The sequence below is a fragment of the Ascaphus truei genome, chromosome 14, assembly GCF_040206685.1.
Source record: "Ascaphus truei isolate aAscTru1 chromosome 14, aAscTru1.hap1, whole genome shotgun sequence".
Taxonomy (NCBI): domain Eukaryota; kingdom Metazoa; phylum Chordata; class Amphibia; order Anura; family Ascaphidae; genus Ascaphus; species Ascaphus truei.
Window position 1 is genome coordinate 48,529,039 of NC_134496.1, and position 22,597 is coordinate 48,551,635.

Here is a 22,597-nt window from a genome sequence, read left to right on the forward strand (position 1 = left end):
GCCGTTAAATGTCCCGGTCACGCGGGCTGACGGGAAGCTGCAAGGGATGACATCACGGCTTCCTATCGGCCCTCGTGACGCGGGACTTTTTAGCCGCCATTTTCTTGGGCACACAAGTTCCTTGGCTGAAGATACCGGCACCCACGACGGAGGTAAGTATCTCTGGAAGCAGGGGGTCCCCGCAGCTGAGAGGAACACAGTTCGGCACAGGTGACACCCTGCTTCAATACTGTAATAGAAAAATTGCACAGAGTACTTATTTTTGCTGCTTTAAAGCAATATCCTACATGTGTGTTTTTTTTAATAAATCAGTTCTGTACTAGGTAGCATTTAGAAAAAAAATGTTTTAAAGACATTTTTAATTTTGTTTCTAATGTTGGCATTTCCAAAGTGACAGCCCCTTCCCCTTCTGATAGGCTCTGGCTCTTGAGCCCCGCCCTCTCTCTAGCAGTGCACCAATTGTATCTAGTAACTGCCCGGTCAATCATATTCCAGGACTAGACCAAAAAGTGCTCGTGGCGCAAAAATGACCAAAAATACAGTGATAATGTGCAAATAATCCCAGTGAGAAATAGCACTGAAAAACACACAATACTGTCACTTCATATGTGGGAATCCTCTTGTGCCAGGACTCCTGATAGACCTCATATGAAGAAAAGGACACAAATGCAAAGGGTATAGTGCATTAACATTTACTGATGGTGACATACAACACAGAGGGGAAAGGAAGCAGACTCACCCGGGAGAGCGGGGGTGCGTGTGTGTCTGCACGCTGAACAGCTGATCTGAGAGCAGGGTTGACGTGCGCCCAAAGTCACTTCTTGCTTACTTACCAACAGGGAAAGTGTGAGTCTGTTTCCTTTCCCCTCTGTGTTGTATGTCACCATCAGTAAATGTTAATGCACTATACCCTTTGCATTTGTGTCCCTTTCTTCATATGAGGTCTATCAGGAGTCCTGGCACAAGAGGATTCCCACATATGAAGTGACAGTATTGTGTGTTTTTCAGAGCTATTTCTCACTTGGATTATTTGCACATTATCACTGTATTTTTCGTCATTTGTGCGCCACAAGCCCTTTTTGGTCTAGTTTTGCATATTGCGGTTTGGGGAAACCGTTGGTGTTCAGGCAGCAGCTTGATCTTATCACAATATATGTTGCGCTTTATTCGTTTTTTCACATATTCCAGGACTACATTGCCCACAATGCTGTGCAAGAACTAAATTAAATAACCCAGAGCCAGCGATTGATTACAAGAGAACAGATCGATCTGCAGTTTAGCTAATCTCTTAGTGTGCAGATTGTATTGATGCACAAATTGAATGGGGGAAAAAAAAAAATATATATTTTTTTTAAAGTGCCAGCTTGAACTGCAGCTTTAAGCTATTCTGCTGTATTTTTTTAATCTTGTTCATGCATTTAAACATGTAATTAAATGTGAGAATGCAGCATTAGGCTATTTATAAACACTGTTACATGAAGTAAAATGTATACCTTGCTTCTCTGTAAACATGGGAATATTGTGACTTCTAACGTACATTCCTGGGAATGAAAACAAATGCTAGCAAGTTCAGGCTGGAATTCTGTGTGTTTTCACATGCACAGGGAGTCCTTTTCTGTGTAAAAGGGTTGGGTTATATGAGGGAGTTTCAGTATAACATACACCCATGGATATGTACATGCTGCAGCCTATAGTGATACTACAAATAGATATATTTGGGTTCATTGCAATGCTTCTAGTACCTCTACTAAATGGTGTAGCCTAGAAAACGCATTATGGTACAAGGTGGGCCACATGCATCCCTCAAGGGGTCTTCACCCGCTGCCCTCAACTGCTGCCACCCCTGCTGCCCGCTCTACCCCTCCACCGAGTGCAGGGGGCGGAGGTGTTACTGGTTTAGGATCGTAGCTTCTCCCCACTCCATGAGCTGCCTAATGCCCGTGCTAATCACTAATGCCCAAAGGAAGGAGAGGAGCGGGACGGTATTCCTCCTCCCCGTGCGGGCATTAATAATAATAGCTTTATATAGCGCTTATCTCCCATGGGACTCAAAGCTTCACAGTTACAAAAAGGAAAAAGAAAACATTTTAAGGTTATAAACGAGACCAAACACAATACAGGATGGGACGGTGCTGTGGTCATTAAAAGCCAGCAGGTGTTGCTTCGTTAATTAAATGCCTGGGTAAACAGGTAGGCCTCGAGCCTGTTATAGATTCCCAGAGAGGCGGATTCTCGGGCTGTACGAGGCAGACTGTTCCCGAGAGTGGGAGCAGCGTGGCTAAAAGCTCGGGCGCCAAAGGAAGAGATTCTGGGAGAGGTTAGAAGTCTCTCGTCTGCAGATGGAAGTGAGAGAATGAGTGTAGGGAACTAGAAGCTCTCTGATAGCCGGACCCTGGTCATGCAGTGCTTTGAAAAGCCAATCTTGAAATAGATTTGCCATTTTACGGGTAGCCAGTGCAGAGAATGGAGAACAGGTGGCAGGAACAGGTCGGGTTGTTTAACCTGGCCGCAGCGTTCTGCACCAGCTGCAGGTGGCGCACCTGGAGGGGAGAAGGTCCTACCCCACGGCTCCAACGTCTCTTCTTCCAGTGCACTTCTCAGGAGCCGGGGGTCTCCGGAGCTGAAAATTATTAGCCCATCTTAACAAATGGGTTTTTATGAAGTTAAAAGGAGAAGCAATTGGGAATCAGGAACCTCTTCCAGATTTGTAGTAGATTAAAACTAGTTCGTTTAGTTCTAGGTCACACGTTTCCTAATAGACCTCTTTTCAGTTAATTTTTCTGCGTGATGAATGCGGCTCTGCGTTTTCTGGTTGCTCACGCAATAATCTGGCATAGGTGGGCTCAACTTCAATCCTCAATACCCCACCCAACAGGTCAGGTTTTAAGGATATCTCTGCTTCAGCACAGGTGGCTCAGTCAAAGACTGAGCTGCTGATTGAGCCACCTTTGCTGAAGCAGAGATATCCTTAAAACCTGACCTGTTGGAGGGGTGGCGGAGCACCCAATATCTAGCGTTTGCAATTATTATTATTTTTACTGTTGAGTGAGGAAAAAGCTGAGAGTAAAACACAAGAATAACGCATATTCTATATTATTATTATTATTATTTCATGCTGCAAAAAAGTCTGTATCTTTAACTTTCTACGTTGGGGTTTCAGTGACCTAATCTGGCCCACGCATGATCAGATTGGCCACTTCAAATGAAGACAAGAAAGCTAATGAAGCTTAGAAATACTATTATGTATTAATCGGAGAAAAAAACGCGTTACAACAATATGCAAAAGCAAAATACAGGTAATGGGTGGATACAGGAAGGGGAGGGTGTGGTGAGGGAAGGGGGGGTTGTGATATTACTTGCAAAGTGAGGGTAGCGTAGGGAAACCCCTGACTGGGAAGGATGTTTGTGCAGGAAGATGTGGGGGGGGGGGGGCAACGTTTCGGGGTAATGAACCCCTTCTACAGGCCCATTCCCATAGCCTCCACAAAGTGGGACTACGGTACTCCCAACACCCTCACAACTCAATCCTCCTAATCTTAAAAAGAACATACAATTATAAATGCAAAAAAATGCTAGCCGTCTAACATAGAATGGAATTTGTCACGCCTCCCTTCTAATTTCATTATTTATCACTTTTTTTTCCCTCTCTAGTTTTCATGGAGGTGTAGACTCTCTGACTTGCAAATGTAAATATATGTTATACCTTGCCATTGGCAGATCATTTAGGAAAGGTGAGTGGGGAGTTTAAACATTAGAAGGCAGTCCCCATTCTTCCAATAACACAGATCCAGTTTCAAGCAGCAGAACAAACTGTGTTTTCATTTTTTATTATTATTACAGGATTGAAGCAGGGGGTCTTTGGAGCTGAACTGTGTTAATTTCACCTCCGGGGACCCCCTGCTTCCAGAGAGAGTTACCTCCGTAGCAGGTGCCGGTATTTTTGTGGAGTTTAAATGTTTTGGTCAAGTGAGCCAATAGGAAGCCATAATTGATGACGTCACAACTTCCTATTGGCCCGCGGGACATTTAAAGCCACCATTATGGCACACAATTTCTCTGACTGCAGAGTTACCGACACCTCTAGGGAGGTAAGTATCTTTGTGTAAGCTCACCCAGTACTTATAGTACTTGCAATGGTGTGTGTGTGTGTGTGTATAAACACCAGATCAGAGCACATCCAATTTCACTAAAATTCAACACTTCATCATTCTGTTTTTTGTGGTAAAACTGCAAAGTTAAGCATTTGAGAGGATTGCTTTGTAAAGGGCTTCTTACAATTGCAGTCTCAGCATCGCTGGGTTTGCACAACGTGCAATGCAAGTATAATAAATGATATCCGTGTGTGTAAGAGACGGGTAACTCTAGGTGAATGATAGTGTCACTATACAGTAGGGGAGCTCAACTCCACTCCTCAAGCCCCCCTTTAACCGAGCCTGAATTGCAGCCGACTTATCTGCTGTTCTATTCACCGGACAAGAATACTTACCTGGAGGACAGTGTGTGGCTCAAGGCTTACGCGGGCGCCCTGCAGAAAGCCAGGAAAACATGGGACGATAATGCTATTTTCCAAGCGACCATATTGATGATGTTTTTTTCTTTTTGCGCTGTATGTCGGAACCGCTTGGCGGACCGCAAGTTCAGGAACTAGAATTCGAAGAAAAAAAAAATTGGGGGGAGTTGCTTCTTATAATTAGTTGCATTTGGAGTTTCCAAGACTTTGTAATCCTCGCCTATGTTTCATTGCGTAACGTCACGGGCAAAAATCAACATTTATCCCATGATGTCATTGGGTAGTGACATCATTGGGTAGTGACATCATTGTATATATTTTTTTATTTTATTCTACTTGCGGTGTAATTCTTGATTTGTAATTCGTCTTGAATGCAATACCAATTAAACATTTTAGAGCCGGTAAATTACCTTGAAGACTCATAGTTACGTAGTAGATCAGGTTGAAAAAAGACGTGCGTCCATCAAGTTCAACCTATGCTAAATTTAGACGAGTTTATCCTATATTTTTACTTGCAGTATATTGATCCAGAGGAAGGCAACCCATAATTGCTGGTGCGTTTCCCAATTTTTTTTCTTCGGAGCAGCAATGCCTTTGATATATCTACCTCCATTTGAAAATTGTATCAAATGCAAAAGCATTTATTATGCACCTGATCTCAGACGCGCTATTAGAGAGGGTTGGGGTTCCTTACAATGCAGCTGATCTCATGTGCTATTAAATTGAATTGGGGCTCCTCAGAATTTCACAATATAATTATGGGGCTCCTTAACCAAAAAAAAGGTTAAAAAGAACCGCACTGGAATAGAACCTTTTGGAGAATTCGCACCAATGGTACAATTTTCAGGGTATGTGAGCCTACAGGTTTGTTTTTGCTAGTGATCACCCATGACTACAGCAAACCCGGTCCAGATACTATCCATATTTTAATGCTTGTCATCGTGATTCAAATTCACATATCATTCAGCTTGCCAAAGCTGCGTCTCTCAATGTAATAAAAATCCAATGGCACTTAAATTAAGTAGTCAATTTATTTTAGTGACATGTAAAATATGCACTGCAATAAATCCCCTGTTTGAGTCGCATGTCCTTGATTTAAATCCCTTTGCATGCTCATATTTTAGCTGCTGGTAAGCTGGAATTGCTTCTGGAATGTCTGTTACTCCTGATGCTGCATCTGCTTTCTGTCATCTTTGGTTAGGACCACTTAAAACATTCATTCTACAGACTATCCCACTTGATGTTTTGTTTCAGGACATACAAATATGAAATAAATGGTTTCTTAATATTCGTTTTAAAGATCACATTAGGAAATGAAGCTACACTTGCCTTATCTAATTAATCAATTAGAACAGCACTGCTTGCAGAATGTGTTCATTATTTCTAATTTAAGTTCAAATCTCTACCGTACAAAGTTGTAATCTAATTGCATAAATGTCACACACATTAGTAATTCTAGACAATACATATGAATTAAAAAAAACTGCGTTAATTTATTTGGTGTTATTTCCATCATAATATCTCCCTATATTAAATCTCACATCATTGTTGACACAGCTACCTTAACAAAAGGGTCCCCAACACATTGCTGGCAGTTAAATGTGTGTCCTTGCAATTTTTACGTCCTTGTATATTCTTACAATAAGCCTTTGGCACAATTCCAATGGGGATACATTTGATGGCACTCATGACCAGAGTAAATGGGATTTCTAGTAGAACAAATAAACATATATTTACCTGTATATATGCATCCATCACATTCTTGTATCGTTTTCAGGATAGATTTCTCTTTTTTGGGGGGTTGGGGGCACTTTTAGAAATGCTTAAATAAACCCTAGTAAGAGAGAAAATACTTGAGTAACAGCTGTTGGAGAAACTGGTATGCTGCCCCATCAGTATTGTTCAGTTCTCTCTGGTTTTAATTAGAACTGCCCTAGTTACAGATGTCGCTGCCTCTGGGTGTCTGGCCTCCAATCTGACGCCCTGCTTCCTTGATGAAGCTTGCGATGGGATTATGACGCATTCCACTTGCAGTGCCCTATTGTTCCCTCAGACCGTGATAGGGGGACAGTGCCAGTTTTACAGCAGGCAAGCCAGCTGGAATTGGGATATTAAGCAAATGCACACACTTCAGTGTCCTTTTTTTATTTATTTTTTTCCCTGAACCAACAAAGCCAGCAAAAGAACAAATTGAAAGCTTTCTAAGAAACCTCATAAAGAGGATTTTTTCTTTAGAAGAAACAGTGTGACATCTCATTATTTGGTAGTAAAGGCCCATGGTGTGTGCAACATACATTTTTGTTGGAAGTGAAGGGAACGCTGTGGGCAGTGATGCGATTTATTCTAAATAATGTAGCTCTGGAAGATGTGCCTGCAATATGCCACCATGTACAGCCAAGAAGGACTCGCATAGGAAGCTTTCATCTTGCGTGCCAACTAAAACTATTTCCAATTTCCTTTTAAAATAAACATGTTGCATGTGAGCTGCAGGAGAGACATTGTATATTTGGTGATGTTGCACATTTTATAAGAAATACGGCTTCAAGACTTTGTCAACATTAACTTCTTGAAGTGTCTAGGGCATTGATTTGGTTTCTGTTACATTCTAACAAGTCTTTATACAAATGCACCTGTGAAAAGACTGTGATGTTACTTAAAGCTGCAGATCAAACAATATCCTACATGTTTTTTTATTTTTTAAATCAATTCTGTACTATTATGAGTGTCCTGGAACCTCTCTGCATGCTTAGTTTCTCTGTTCTGAGGCAGCCATTGCTGCTCAATAAAAGCAGCAACATTGTTGCTACAAACGTTGTCTTTCCCCCATAGTTTTGCCTGTTGCCTTGGCAACCTCCCTGTGCTCAAAACATGAGATGGTTTGCCCAAATTCCCCTGCCATGTTTTGGTATTTGGTATGCTCCCCTGCCTATTTCTGTGTGTACAGGAAAGCACACTTCCCATTGGATCTTCCAGTCTGTGAGTACACATTTCCTTACTGCCTCTCCCCTACAAAGGCATTCTTAATTTACCTCTCCCCCACATATGCCACTCACCCACATTTGTTGTTATTGCTTGTTCTCCAATAAAAGAACAGAAAGAGAGGACTCGGTTGTGCACCTAAAGGGAGTGAGTTAACCTGCCTGACCCTACCCCTTTGTTACAAGGGGCTACAGGGCCAGAACAATGAGAAAATACTTGTAGCATTTTTTTTTAAACACTGAATTACATTTTAATGTATGATAATGTAACAAGTATTTTTTGTTTCTATAGCAACCATTTGCAAAGTCGCATCCCCTTCCTCTGGCACCCCTTTGTTTTTTTTTGTTTTTTTGATCTCTGCCCTCTCTCTAGCAGTGCACCAATTGTATCTAGTGACTGCCTGGTCACATGATCTTCCCCACAGAACTTTGCATCTTTGGTCCTTTTTCTGCTGCACTGACAGCCATTTAGTGAACCCCTGAGCCGAATCTTCACCGATCGATCCCAGGAGAACAGATCTATAAGCAACTTAGCTAATTACTTATCATTGTGTGGATTGTATTGATGCACATATTAAAGGGGGGGAAATAAAATAAAAAAAAAAACCTGGCAGCTTGGACTGCTGCTTTAAGGGGCGTTATTCTTTGCCGTTTTTGTTTGAATAAATGCAACAGTTTTTATGGCAATGTAATTGGCAGCTTAGATAATCAATTCGTTTCCCCGTGATCAATCGACAAAGATCCTACTTTCCCGGGCACCCAATATGGCCGCCTATTTGAAAAGCAGAAGCGCTGCTCTGCTTCTGTAAATGGTTGCTATGGTCAGAAACCCGAGGAAGCTTATTACATTGAAACGTTTTACAAAAGGCAGGAAGATAGAAAATTTAAAATAAACATAAAGATGCAGCAAGGTTGATCTAACACTACCCAGCTGATTCGTTTAAAAATAGCACATATAGGATTTTGACGGTAATGGTGGAACTGTATTCTTAAACTTTTTGAGGGTTTGCTACATTTTCTGGGGTGGGCGCGGCAGTTATAGAGGTCCCGCGCTCTCCCCACGGGCATTTAAATTAAATGCCGGGGGACCACGTGAGGCCTCTATAACACCCTTCCCTTCCAGTAATGCATAGTCATGGTAACCCGACATCAAATGACACAGCAGGGTCACATGACGCCACGTTATCATGACAACGTGATGTCACATGATGCCAGGGCCGAGCAGGCCCCGGAGGGGGTGGGGGGGGGCGGCGTGAGGCGCTGAGGAGAGCAGGCAGGGGTACGCAAACGTTCCCCTTGCGCACCCCTGCCTGCTCTCCTGTTTTAATGTGTTTTACGAGACCAAAACACACTCGCAGAAAAAGTGTACCCACGGTGCAGGTGCAGAACCGTCTTCAACAGAGCCACTGATTGTGCCGGCTGTGCTGAAGCAGGGATATCTTGAAAACCTGACCTGTTGGTGGCCTTTGAGGACTCGACTTGGCCACCCTTGAAGTAGTATAAGTAGAGATTTAATTGCAACCCTTCAGATAAGGGAAGCGGGACAAAGTAATAATTAGAACGGTCATTACACGCTTTCTCCCGTGTTCTGCATACTGTACGTTCCCGTGTTTGTTGTTAAAAACCGATTTATAACTGATGGATTTGATCCTTACTATGGTGTTTTCATGTGTGGGTGCTTTATGGATGTATTGAGATTAAAATGTTTATAGATTTCAATTAGTGGTTGACTAAGCTACAAGCGATGCACGGATATTTATTGATAAATGACACAACCTAAAACAAATGAGGGCCTGTACAAAATTAATCGGTGCACTGTTTATTGCAGCTAGAATTGGCATTAAAGATGTTCAGAAAAAACATCTATCACATTATGAAAAACTGAGCCCGCCTCCGTTCAAGTTGAATAGTTTTTTTTTCTCTCTTTCTGGTGATTTTAAAGTAAAAAAAAAAGAAAAGAAGTGGAGTATTGTATTGTATTGTATGTCTTTATTTATATAGCGCCATTAATGTACATAGCGCTTCACAGCAGTAATACATGTGGTAATCCAATAAATAACAGATAATATAAATAACAGATCATGGGAATAAGTGCTTTAGACATTAAGGAAGAGGAGTCCCTGCTCCGAGGAGCTTACAGTCTAATTGGTAGGTAGGGAGAACGTACAGAGACAGTAGGAGGGAGTTCTGGTAAGTGCATCTGCAGGGGGCCAAGCTTTATGTGCCATGTGTTCAGAATAGCCACAGTCCTATTCATATGCTTCTTTAAGCAAGTGTGTCTTAAGGTGGGTCTTAAAGGTGGATAGAGAGGGTGCTAGTCGGGTACTGAGGGGAAGGGCATTCCAGAGGTGAGGGGCAGTCAATGAAAAAGGTTTAAGGCGGGAGAGGGCTTTAGATACAAAGGGGGTAGAAAGAAGACATCCTTGAGAAGAACGCAAGAGTCTGGATGGTGCATAACGAGAAATTAGGGCTGAGATGTAAGGAGGGGCAGAAGAGTGTAAAGCTTTAAAAGTGAGGAGAAGAATGGAGTGTGAGATGCGGGATTTGATCGGAAGCCAGGAGAGGGATTTCATGAGGGGAGATGCTGAGACAGATCTAGGAAAGAGTAGAGTGATTCTGGCAGCAGCGTTAAGGATAGATTGTAGGGGAGACAGGTGAGAGGCAGGAAGGCCGGACAGCAGGAGGTTACAGTAATCAAGACGGGAGAGAATGAGGGCCTGAGTCAGAGTTTTAGCAGTCGAGCAACAGAGGAAAGGGCGTATCTTTGTTATATTGCGGAGGAAAAAGCGACAGGTTTTAGAAATGTTTTGAATGTGAGGGGCAAATGTGAGAGAGGAGTCGAGTGTGACCCCAAGGCAGCGTGCTTGGGCTACTGGGTGAATGATCGTAGTTCCAACAGTAATGTGGAAGGAGGTAGTAGGGCCAGGTTTGGGAGGAAGTATGAGGAGCTCTGTTTTAGCCATGTTGAGTTTAAGGCGGCGGAGGGCCATCCAGGATGATATAGCAGAGAGACATTCAGAAACTTTGGTTTGTACAGTAGGTGTAAGGTCGGGTGTTAAGAAATATATTTGTGTGTCGTCAGCATAGAGGTGATAATTAAACCCAAAAGATGTTATTAGGTCACCTAGAGAGAGTGTATACAGAGAAAAGAGAAGAGGTCCCAGGACAGAGCCCTGGGGTACCCCCACAGAGAGATCAATAGAGGAGGAGGAGGTATTAGCAGAAGAGACACTGAAAGTACGATGGGAGAGGTAGGATGAGATCCAGGATAGAGCTTTGTTCCGAATGCCAAGAGTATGGAGAATGTGAAGGAGAAGAGGGTGGTCCACGGTATCAAATGCTGCAGAGAGGTCGAGTAATATGAGTACAGGCATACCCCGGTTTAAGGACACTCACTTTAAGTACACTCGCGAGTAAGGACATATCGCCCAATAGGCAAACAGCAGCTCACGAATGCACCTGACAGCACGTCCTGAACAGCAATACCGGCTCCCTACCTGTACCGAAGCTGTGCGCAAGCGGGGAGACTATAGCCTGTTACACATGTGTTATTTACATCAGTATGCACGTATGACGATTGCAGTATTGTACGTGCATCGATAAGTGGGAAAAAGGTAGTGCTTTATCACATTTTACAGCTTTTCGCTTTACATACATGCTCTGGTCCCATTGCGTACATTTATGCGGGGTATGCCTGTATAATGAATGTACATCCTTCATCTGCATATTTTATATCCCGGGATTCTCACCCCTCACTCTCACCTCTTCAATTGAATCCCTTTGCTCCAGGAGGAGAACTTTACTTTGGTGATGAGTCATATCTGACTCCTGGTCGTACACCTAAGACTAGATGGCACTATAGTTCCCGGGATGACAAGGTAGTGTGGCTCTAGCCATTAATAATGAGAATGTGTGTTATATCACTGTTATCATTACTGATTGGCTAGTGCAGTTATTCCCGAGTGGAGTGTCTGAAGTTGTGTTCTTTGAGGGGCAGAGACATGTGAATCCGCGAAGGAAAACGTAGAAAATGAAGGTCGTTAAAGACTGGTGTAGGGGTGTGATGTTGTAGACACTAAATGCATTTGTAATATATATTAGAAATGCATATAGTGCCTTGGATAACAAGACCATCATTGGACAAAGATGGTACTCGACTGGATTTCAAGAGACATTTTAAAAGACCAAGGCGATAAATAATATAAGGATGGGAGGACAAAATCCTAAAATCGCGTTGGAGCAACGTGGAGAAGGGGAGAGGCATGCACCCGCAGCACCTGAAAGATCATTGGGTAGACCTTCATCCAACAGTGGATCGACAAGGGCTGAAGATGACTATATATAAAATATAAACCTAGAATACCATTTCAGAATTGTTGCATCTTTTTATATGTAAAGGTCAAGATTTGACAATCGCCTAAAACGCACAATTTAATACTGATCATTTGTACCAGTGGCTCTGTCATTCTTACTGAGCCACCTGTGCTGAAGCAGGGAAAGACTTAAAACCTGACCTATTGGTGGCCCTCGAGGACTGGAGTTGGCCACACATGGTCTGTGGGATTAGTTTGATTCTTTTTATTTTTAATATGAAAGATTATATTGTGGGAGTCTGTATACAGCGAATCCGTATCATTACATGGCACAGCCTTTTAGTTTTGCAAATACTTAACTAAAGGCGTCTTATTCAAATTTGGCTTTTGCAAAGAAGGAAACATGAAGAGTTGCATTTTACAGTGATATTGTCTTTCATTATTTGAAATGTTTTTTCTTTCACAAGGGAATATAATTCACTTAATACCCAACGATAGTCGGTGTAAAATAATTTTTGCCTTCCCTGTGTGGCTCAAATCTGTAATCTTCTGACAGGTAATGTGCTGTGTACAGTAATTAGGGCCGAAAAAATCCATTTGTTCTTTTTACCAGATGAAAGGTCAAGAGAATTATGCCGTGGTGACTACCTTTCCGTCTTTTTGTAATTGGCACACAGATTTATTTTACCCCTTTCAACCGCTAAAAGGGAAGAAGACTGCTGGGAAACCAAGTGCGTCCAGCTGTTCTTTCCAGTATGTAGAATGTGAAGTTATTCAAAAAGCCAAAATGCAGCAGTTCCAAACTCTCTCCCGCACGAAAACTCCCAAATAATGTGCCAATGTCTACAAAACAGGAGCCAATTCTCATAAGCATTTTGCAAACAATTACAGTGTACAAGCACATGTGACCTGACTTTAGATACATGTCACCTGACTTTAGATACATGTGACCTGACTTTAGATACATGTGACCTGGGTTTAGATACATGTGACCTGACTTTAGATACATGTGACCTGACTTTAGATACATGTGTGTAAATGGGGGAGACCAGGCGCTTATCTTTAGTAACAGATAGTGATGACACCAATAAATATGGTTACTCTCTTTTCTTGCAGAGTTGTTCCTATGGTCCCTTCTGCTTCAACCCCTAGAAGGGATAGTCCGAAGCCCTTATACAAACATGAGAACAAATGGAGTAGGGGGAGCGAGGGATCAATAGATATACATCCATAAACGACGAAAAAACATGCATAGAATAAACCCAATGTAGTGGGATTGGGACAGGAACTAAAAGATAATAGTATACAGTAAAATACTATAGATACTTACACGGCCGTGTGTAAGTACAATCCAAAATAGGTATCTTTATGACTGAATATTGACCTCTCCACAAATGAGTGCTGGGGGGATCTTCAAGGGTGTCTATATACTAATGTAAATACTCACACGGCCCAGTGTGAGTAAGGGTGCAGGGCAGATGTCTTTAAGGTGGAGTCAGTCTGTCCAGGGTGATTCCTGGTCAGTTGCATCTGGTTTCTCCCATGCAGGGCTATAGCTGATCTGTACTCCTCTCTTGTTTGTGTTCAGCAATGTTACTCTCCGATTCAGCGGTGTGTGGGGATAAGTGAGGCACAGTCATGTTATGAGCCTGAGGAAGCCGTCCAATCGGCGAAACGCGTTGCTCGAAACCTGTTCCTGTTTTGTCCCACGGAGGCTTCCGTAGAAAGTCTCTTCAGCAGCATCTGCAGCCGGGCAGATTAGTTCCAGCTATCTGCACCCCGGACGCGGGGCCGGAGCGGGTTACTGCGAGACTGAATCACACGGAGGAGCCAGGGGATTTTATTTGATGTGAGTGTGTTAACATTGTTATTGTTTTTATACACAATAAATATCTCTTTTTGCCTACTGCTAAGACTGTGCCTCACTTATCCCCACACCGCTGAATCGGAGAGTAACATTGCTGAACACAAACAAGAGAGGAGTACAGATCAGCTATAGCCCTGCATGGGAGAAACCAGATGCAATTGACCAGGAATCACCCTGTTTAGATACATGTGACCTGCGTACTGACTTTTTTTTAGTGATTATCCAAATAAAAAAAATGCTGGAAAAATAAAGGCACATTTTGCTCACGAACAATTTCGCACGTCTCTCTCCTCCCAATTTAAATGTGGAGGCTATAGAGAATTGATGTTCCTTTAGTGTTAAACTATATTTGTAGATTTAAAATACTGGATGTTTGCGTCACTTCACCTTTTGGGATCTGACCTTCCAAAGCTCATTCTTGGGTCAAAATTCACTAAAGGTCGTAAATGGAAACATTGGTGCTGCCTTTTTTGAAGCCAATATTTCCTATCAACCTACAGTATGCACTAAAGCCACATCGCTGCCGGTAACGCAGTGATAACAGGCATTTTATAGCGGTGATGTCGTTATCATTTTAATGCAGTTCGTGCAAATGAGTAATTTATTACATATTCCGATGTCGCACACTAAACCCCAATACCTGGAGATGGCGGCCTACTGACACAAACTGTTGCCAGTTTCTATCGCCTATCGCAGGCTGGTATTACAGAAGAGCTTGGGTAACCTCGACGGGTTCATGAAAAAACCCCACCTCTGACCCCATGCTCGTTGTAGTCCTCCAGGGTCAAAGACCCAGAGGAAGTAACTTAATTCGATTATTCTATAGGCCAATGCCTATTCATAAAAATAGCCACCCCAAAATGTCCAATGATTATCAATAATCCAGCACTCGCCACTCGAGGGCCCGAAGAAATAATAATAAAAACAACCCCATGCAATGCCAAAAATAAAACCGGAGGTTTCAATTGCGGCCTAATCCAAGGCCTGATGGCCTACAGCAATCCACGTCCATCCACGACACTCTGAGCCATCCTCAATGGGAACGCGCAGTGATGCACAAAAAGGCAGAACGCGCACCGAGAAACAGTTTGGTATATAGTATTTATTAAAAAGTCCTTATTGCACGACAATACAAAACTTTAAAGCGGCAGTTCAAGCTCCTGTTTTTAAAAAATCCACACAAAGATAAATAATTGGCTAAATTGCCGATCCATCCGTTCTCCTGTGATCCGCAAAGATACATCTCAGGGGTTGACTAAATGGCTGTCCGTGCAGCAGAAGAGAACCAAAGATACAAATGTTCTGTGGGGAAGATCATGTGACCAGGCAGTCACTGATACAATTGGTGCACTGCTAGACAGAGGGCAGGGCTCAAAAAGGGGTGTGCCAGTGCCTGTTTCAGAAGAGGATGGGAATGTGACGACGTAAATGGTTGCTATAGAAACCAAAAATACTTGTTACATTATAATACATTAAAAATTAAATTCAGAGTTAAATCAGAAAATACTTGTAGCATTTTTTTTTTAATAAAAAACCCACAAGCAGGATATTGCTTGGTCTGCAGCTTTAACAAGACAAAACTTACAAAGTGCTTGGTGTACAGCAGCAAGGACCGGGAGATATGGGTGAGCAGCCCTTGGATTATGTAAAACGGTGCCCAGACCAAAAACATTAACAGCTGAAGGTGATGTCCTCTCCACCGGTATGACGCTCCAATGAAATTGCGCGCAGCAACCTTGCGTGACCCCTGCGCGTTTTGCACTTGCGTGTTTCGGCAGGGAGTCACCGTCAACCTCTTTTGCTTGTAGAATGAAGACATTCCACCAGAGGATTAAAGCTTTTCCTTCTGTTTATCTGTTCTCTTTATTGTCTCTTACCGATGACATCAGACAGCAAGTCATTTTTTCTGATATATGACGACATTGGTAAAAGCGTTTTTTGTGTGTCGAGATGTTATTACAGATTTGAATTTCTAATCTTGTCAGTATACAGCTTATCCAGGTAGATGGTCACTCGTAAAAAAAAAAATGAACACCAGTTAAGTGGATGTACTATATATGCAGAAAATCACATATAGTTGAACTTTAGATTAAAGGGAGGATGTTCAAACCATACAGTGGATGAAGAAAATAATGTAGCTTGTACATTGCAAAAACTAATTTGTGTCTAATAGTTTGTTAGTTAAGGTCGGCAAATGCTTGAAAATAGAATTACTGGTTGTTGCACAATCTGATCTGTTGCAATATGTACGCACACATCAATATAAAAAATATGTAGAACAGATGTTTCGTCATTTTGTAGTAGTAGTAGTAGTATGTCTTTATTTATATAGCGCCATAAATATACATAGCGCTTCACAGTAGTAATACATGTTGTAATCATATAAATAACAAATAATATAAATAACAGGTCATGGGAATAAGTACTTCAGACATAAGAGTAACATTAAGGAAGAGGAGTCCCTGTTCCGAGGAGCTTACAATCTAATTGGTAGGTAGGAGAATGTATAGAGACAGTAGGAGGGAATTCTTGTAAGTGCGTCTGCAGGGGGCCAAGCTTCATGTGTCCAGGATTTTCCACAGTGCTATTCATATGCTTCTTTAAGCAAGTGTGTCTTAAGGTGGGTCTTAAAAGTGGATAGAGAGGGTGCTAGTCGGGTATTGAGGGGAAGGGCATTCCAGAGGTGTGGGGCAGTCGGTGAGACGTTTAGGGCGGGAGAGGGCTTTAGATACACAGCGGGTAGAAAGAAGGCATCCTTGAGAAGACCGCAAGAGTCGGGATGGTGCACAGCGAGAAATTAGGGCTGAGATGTAAGGAGGGGCAGAAGAGTGTAAAGCTTTAAAAGTGAGGAGAAGAATGGAGTGTGAGATGCGGGATTTGATCGGAAGCCAGGAGAGGGATTTCAGGAGGGGAGACGCGGAGACAGATTTAGGAAAGAGTAGAGTGATTCTGGCAGCAGCGTTTAGTATAGATTGTAGGGGAGACAGGTGAGAGGCAGGGAGGCCGGACAGCAGGAGGTTGCAGTAATCGAGACGGGAGAGAATGAGGGCCTGAGTCAGAGTTTTAGCAGATGAGTAACAGAGGAAAAGGTGTATCTTTGTAATATTGCGGAGGAAAAAGCGACAAGTTTTAGAAACGTTTTGAATGTGAGAGGAGAATGTGAGAGAGGAGTCGAGTGTGACCCCTAGGCAGTGTGCTTGGGCTACTGGGTGAATGATCGTATTTACAACAGTAATGTGGAAGGAGGTAGTAGGGCCAGATTTGGGAGGAAGTATAAGGAACTCTGTTTTTGCCATGTTAAGTTTCAGTCGGCGAATGGCCATCCAGGATGATATTCCAGAGAGACATTCAGAAACTTTGGTCTGTATAGCAGGTGTAAGGTCCGGGGTCGAAAGGTAAATTTGTGTGTCGTCAGCTTAGAGGTGATATTTAAACCCAAAAGATTTGATTAGGTCACCTAGAGAGAGTGTGTAAAGAGAGAAGAGAAGGGGTCCCAGGACAGAGCCCTGGGGTACCCCCACAGAGAGGTTGATAGAGGAGGAGGTGTTAGCAAAAGAGACTGAAAGTACGATGGGAGAGGTAAGAGGAGATCCAGGATAGAGCTTTGTTCCGAATACCAAGAGTATGGAGAATGTGGAGGAGAAGAGGGTGGTCCACGGTGTCATTTGTTCCAAAATCTGCCATTTTTAAATACTGGGAGAGAGAGCGCACCACTAACACTCCTTCCTAAAAAAATCTTTTAGCTCTTACATTTGCTTGCTCTGTGCAAATATTCACTATTAATTAATGGATGACTTTGGGGGCAAATACAGGTATCCTATGCTTGGCAGAAATGTATAAATACTACATCTTCTATCATGGATGATCATGGTCGTGATGAAGGGTGACTGGTAGAATTGACTATTTTCCTGTCTGTAAAGTTTTTCGAGATGATGATAATGCCCTTTCTGTTGAGTATTTTGGGGCAGTCGCTTTTTTTAGATATTCAGATTATGCCGGGGTGACGACTTTTTTTTTTGCATCTATCTGTCTCCTATTTGAAAATGATCATACGATTCTAGATTCTAAAAACACAATGGATATGAAAATCTATCCCTAGCAAGGGGATTGTGGGACATAATTTGGCTAAGCGCTCCTGTATGAATAACCTGATGCTAGTAAAAACAGCGGTCTCCTCAGACTTTGATTATATGACTAATATTACTTTGATACATCAGCACAATGAAATTTTATAGGGTCGGATATAATGCAACTCAATCTCACACTTGAATGAATTTAATCATAACCAAAGCATTTAAATCGAATTATTCTTTTGTACAGTGGGTTTAGATTTTTTTTTAAACCAACGTTTTAGCATTTTTAAAAAAAATACCTTTTTTTGTTATTTTACAGTGAATGGGATCTTACTATTTTTTTTTTTAACCCACTTAAATGTTAAAACACTTTTAGTTGGCGTCCGTTAAAGAAACCATTCTGTATGAAAGGGGTGGCCACGTCCAGTCTTCAGGGGCCACCAACAAGTCAGGTTTCAAGGCTAGCCCTGCTTCAGCTCAAGGGGCTCAATCAGTGGATCAGTAAATGACCTAGCCACTGATTGAGCCACCTGTGCTGAAGCAGGGATATCCCCAATACCTGGCCTTGAGGACTGCAGTTGGCCTTCCCTGATTATCACTATACTTGGCTGCAGAAATCGGTGAAACTGCCTTGCAACAATTACTGGTAGCCAGAGCCGGCTGGGATGTTTGCGGGGCTCGGTGCAGGGGCGTGTGCGGGGCCTCGGCTCCTGCCTTCTCCGGCGGTATCTCCCCAGCGTTCCCTGCCTCCATGGCTCCGCCAAATGGTGCTGTGTTGCCATGGTTACGTGACATTGCGGCGTCACGGCACCGTGGTGCCACAGGGTGTCCCATTGTCCTAGCAACATGACGCCACATGGTGATGCCCCGTTGGCATGGCAGCACGGCACCATTTGATGTCGCGGATCCATGACGGGACCATGCAGGGAGAGATGCCGGGAGGAGACGGTAAGGGAGTTGCAGAGGCCCAGCACTCTCCCCCCGGCAATCGGTTTAATTGTTGTGGGGGAGAGCGCGAGGACTCTGTAACCGCAGGGCTCAGAGCAGCGGCACGGACTGCACCGCCATCACGCCGGCCCTAGGATGTCCCCGCAGGTTTGTATTATTCACAAGTCCTACGGCCAAATATAATGCTACTTAACCTCAACTCTGCTGCTCCCAACCTTTTCCTGCTTGTTAAAAGCTGGTACTCCATAAAATGATATTATTATTTCTGTTAGACAATGGAGTCGCCCATGAGGTTTTCTATAAATTGCATATGGTAGGACTCCTAAAACGTGTCGGTTTTGCATTAAAACAGACTCTGATATTTGACTGGTATTGGCATTTCAATAAATCATATTGTTTGGGGTTACATTTCCTGCTCACCCGTTGTGCCAATAATTCAGAGCAGAAAGTCAAAGCAAAGCGTCGTGTGTGTACGCTGGTTACATGGCCTTGTCCATGTAATAATGGATCAGTAACACGTCACACTTATATCCGTATTGGATTCCAATATGACGCTTGCTGCGGTTGGATTTTCTATTGTTTAACAGTAAAAAGACGCCTTTATGGTCGTATTAATGTTAGCCGGGGAACCGTGCCACACTCTACACATTTCTGTTTGCTTCGTGGTTAATTCAATTGCCTCTTTATAAAATAAACCTTTTGTTGGACGTTCTCTCGATCTTGTTTTTTAGGCTTCGGTCTGAGTCACAAACAGTGGAACTATTGTCCCAAATTCCAGATAACCTGCTAGAAAAAAAACAAGTTTCTGTGCATTGTCCGACTGGGTTAGCATTAATTTTCACTGTCCAAGTACAGAGATTTTTCTTGTCTGGTTATCCCCACGTTACAGAGCCAGCAACCAACCTCACACTGAAGAGACCCAAAAGGTCGAAATAGCTGTCTGTGAGGAGGGTTACTGGCTCTGCACTTCTTTAACCCAGGCGGTGCTAAAAAGCTGTGTATTGTGGCAGGCATAAATTTTTATAGGGGGTCCATGTTAAAATGGATGAGAAGTAAAGAGTGGCACACGTGCTCATTTGCATGCCATTACCCAGAATCCCTGGCTGCAGTGGAAGCATTGTATGCCAAGCGATAATGGGCAAAGACAGGGTGTGTTTGCATGTCTCAACCTTTAAGCAGTATTTTTATTTACTGCACACTGTACTATGAAGGGCTTTTGTCACTTTTTTTAACCTGCTATAACTTTAAGTACAGCGCTTTGGAAACCTCGCGGCTTTCTTTTTGAAGTGTACAATGTTATTTCTGTTATTTATTTCTCCCCCCCCCACACTGAATAACCCCTTTCCCATATATATATATACATACACACACACACACACACATACATACATACATACATACATACATACATACACACATACACACATACACACATACACACATACACACATATACATACACACACACACACATACATACACACATACACACCCCTCCCCAACATACACACAATAAGCCCCCCTCCTAGGGTGACCATTTGTCCCTGCAAAAACCGGGACATGTCAAGCATGCGCAGTTGACACTCGCAGACTGCGCATGCGCAAAGAGCACTCGCCTTCCACGCATGCATGGAGCGTTTGCAAACTGAGTTTGCCGGTCACTCATGCAAGATCGGAGCTTGCCGGTCGCGCATGCGCACAATCAGCCAGCAAATGTTGATTGCGCACGAGCAGCCGGCGCTCACCAGCAGAATAGAAAACCGGGACATAACCCTACAAACCGGGACTGTCCCGGCTATATCAGGACATCTGGTCACCTTAACCCCTCCACAGATACACAATAAGCCCCCACACCCCATAAAACACACACCTTTTGGGGGGTAAAGGGCCTGAGAGGGTGGTATAACAGGGGGGGGGGGTGCCTGGGACATGTGGGCTTACCTGAGGCCCTTGGATGGGCCTGCTAGACACATGGAAGTACACAGGAGAGCCCTGCAGGCCCAAGGAGGCCCGGGGAAGGGAGAGATAGATGGGTGGTGCCGGGGTAAGGGGAGGACCCTTCAGTCCTGCAGGGAGGGGATGGACAGATGGGAGCGGCAGCCAGAAAAGGGGAGGGCCTAGTTTGCCTGCAGTAAGAACTGTAGGGTTTCAGTCAGGGAGGCCAGGCCCGGGACACCATTCCCGTCTGCCCCCCCCCCCTGTTGGCGGCCCTGGTAGTGAGAGGTTAAGTGCCATACCAAGCATTTATAGGGCACCATATGCCCCAATCAACGGCTTCGACCCACTTACTAAAAACATCCCTGACTGCCAGAACAAAAAATCCCTTTCCATTGGCCGTATAATTAGTTTCTTTTATTTTCTTTACCGACATTCATGATGACCAAATGTGATGAATGTTCTAGTTTTTGCAACATTCTGTATAATGTGCAACTGTCGGATTTTGTGAGCGCAGTACTAGGGTGAATGCCAAGTAGTTCAGCTGCTCGTAGCAAAAGGGATTTCATGAAATTAATCTGCATTTTACATAACTCTGAGCATATATCTGATAGTATCCTTCTGTCAAGGTTAATTTAGTCACCTACAGCTGCATTTTAAGCCTATTCAACGGTGAATCTCAAAGCTGTCATCCCTTTTTGAGTGCGCTGCCATCTAAACACGCATTCATGCTTTTAATTAACTTCAAATGTTTTTCAAGCTATTTATGATACGAAGGCAACACAGTTATGATGGTGCGATATCAAAGCAACTGACGGAAATATGCTATGGAAATTAATTTCAAATAAAATGGCAATTTATCTCCTATTTAAATAAATTGCTTTGGAGGCGGTGGTTGTAAATGAACCGAAATGAAAACATAACCGACTTTAAAATCTAGTGTTAGACACGTTTTAAGAAATTATCTCCTCTATATTTCTCCAAGTGCAGAAAACGACAAAATACTGTTATTTTTCGCATCCAATCACTCTGCTACAATGGGAGTTCCTACAGCGCTGTCCAATGTTCTAATCTTTTAATGGAGCTATCCCAGCGATATCCTACATGTGTTTTTTGTAATAAATCTGTTCTGTACTATTAGATAACACACATACTGCATTTTCCCTGTTTTTGATAATTTGTTGCAAATGTTTCCAACAGTTTGAGCTGCAAACTGTAACAATAGGCAATGTTACGAGGATACTTTGTAGCTGCTGCATTACACTTACTGCAGAATTGATTGAAGTGAAGCACTATCCTTGCTGATCGATCAGCAGCTTAGGTAATTAGTTTTCAATAAATAGAATCAAAGGCTGCATATATGAACACAAGTGCCACGTGCATTGCCTCTTTAATGATCCCGAATGTGAATAATATAGATCACTGGTGGTTCTCTGTGCGGTTTCTGTGTATAATCTGCTTTATATGGAGTGGCTCATACAAACATGGAGATAAAGATCCCTGCCAGGCCAGCGTAAACAAACTGCATGTTAAGATAGAAGATGGCTCAGCACTTCCTATTATATCCAGTATATAAGAAGCCTGATTACAAATCCAGGGTTCTTGCATCCATGGAAGTGGAAACTAGCAGGAAGTCACATTTCTGTGTAACGTTGCACCCACTCAGAACATAACCTGCTTTGTCCTGGGATTAATATGTGCACAAGGTTCTCTTAAATGCACAGACTTAATGCAGCAATACAAGCTGCCGGTGTTTTTTTTTGTAATTTTATTTATTTTTTCCCCCTTTTAATATATGCATCAATACAATCCACACAATGATAAGTAATTGGCTATGTTGCCGATCGATCGGCGAAGACTCGGCTCGGGGGTTCACTAAATGGCTGTCAGTGCAGCAGAAGAGGACCAAAGATGCAACGTTCTGTGGGAAAGATCATGTGACCAGACAGTCGCTAGATACAATTGGTGCACTGC

The 22,597-nt window shown here is 42.9% G+C and overlaps 1 long non-coding RNA gene across 1 annotated transcript; it reads right to left on the reverse strand.

The window, feature by feature from the left end:
- Positions 1–1,051: 1,051 nt before the first annotated feature.
- LOC142465503 (uncharacterized) lies at positions 1,052–6,555 on the reverse strand. The gene is made up of 3 exons (XR_012787896.1): positions 6,248–6,555; positions 4,487–4,644; positions 1,052–2,620 (listed from the first exon to the last, which is right to left on the reverse strand). It is a non-coding gene; the product is annotated as an uncharacterized LOC142465503 (long non-coding RNA).
- Between the last annotated feature and the right edge of the window lie 16,042 nt (positions 6,556–22,597).